The following is a 1,469-nucleotide window of genomic DNA, read 5'->3' as shown; positions in this document are numbered from 1 at the left end:
GAGAGGTTTGGGGCGTTTTACTTATACGCCCTTATAGTTTGGTGTATTATGAGAGGATCCTGAGCGGTGTGCTGACCAGGATAAGGGCAGTTTTGGTATTTGCTACTTCACCATCTATGAGCTTTTTGTTGGGCTGGGTCTAGCTGGTCAGGTCGTGATATTACTGGCAGTTTGGAAAGCCTATTTTCATAACTCATAATTTAAAAATGGTGAGACCCATAAAAAAAAGGTTGCTTGGCAAACGATAACTCTGTTTCCATCACTCAATTCTTTGATTTTTGAGTTATGAGTTATAAAAACTGAAAACACATTTTGGCTGTTTTCAGTTTCTATAATTCATAATTCAATGGCATTTTTATAATTAAACATACATAAGGGATCCACTAATCATAACTCTGTCACACCTTTTCCTTTTTTTTTCTTTTTTTTCTTCCCTTTCTTCTCCTAGGTTCAGTCTCCCCTGTTCTTCCCTTTTTTTTTCCTTCTCCTAGGTTCGGTCTCACCTGTTCTTTTTTTTTTTTTTTCCTTTCTTCTCCTGGGTTCAGTCTCCCCTGTTCTTCCTTTTTTTTTTCCCCTTCTCCTAGGTTTGGTCTTCCCTGTTCTTCCCTTTTTTTTTCTTCTTCTTCTTTCATTAGGTTTGGTGATCTGGGTTTCTTTTTTTTTTTTTTTTTCCTTTCTTCTTTCACTGGGTTCAGGTGATCTAAACTTTTTTTTTCTTCCTTCTTTCATTGGTTCGGTGATCTGGGTACTGAAAAAAAAAAACAAAAAGCTGCATTGTGACAGGTATGGGGCCCGCAAACAGTGTGAAAAATATTGAGTGATGGAAATTGGGTGATGATGCCAAACGGATGTGAAAAATTGAGTAATGAGTGATGAGTGATGAGTTATGAGTGATGAGTGATGAATGATGGAAATTGAATGACGGAAATTGAGTGATGAAATTTTCTTGTCCAAACAGCCTCTTAGCAGGCCAACATGTCACTTTACGACCAAATTTAATGAAGTGTAGGATTTTGTTAATGAAACCAAATTTTAGGGTATAAAATTTAATTTCTCAAATTTCATATTATAAAATCCAAATAACCTCAAATTTTAAGAGTGTATTTTACAATTTATCTATATAACAATATACTTTGCAATCAAACTTAAATCTTATTTAACCTTCAATATTATACAAGTTGAGCTCAAATATATTATTGTACTTGTGAACAAATTAGTGAATATAAGATCATGGTTTTCAAACCCAGACTATTCAATAAACCGTAAAAGAAAGAGGTTAAATGTTTTTAAAGTTTGACTGAGGTCAAACCATAATAACGTCATAATTATTTAAAATATAAACAAATATATTAAATTATTACAAAATAGAAAAATTAATTAAAATAGTCCAATAAAAACTATAAATCCATATTTTAGCTATGTCTTATATATCAATCTCAAGCCCAAATATTTACTCAATAATAATAATA

The sequence above is a fragment of the Quercus lobata genome, chromosome 1 (assembly GCF_001633185.2).
Source record: "Quercus lobata isolate SW786 chromosome 1, ValleyOak3.0 Primary Assembly, whole genome shotgun sequence".
NCBI classification, from domain to species: Eukaryota; Viridiplantae; Streptophyta; class Magnoliopsida; order Fagales; family Fagaceae; genus Quercus; species Quercus lobata.
This window is presented reverse-complemented; position numbering follows the sequence as displayed.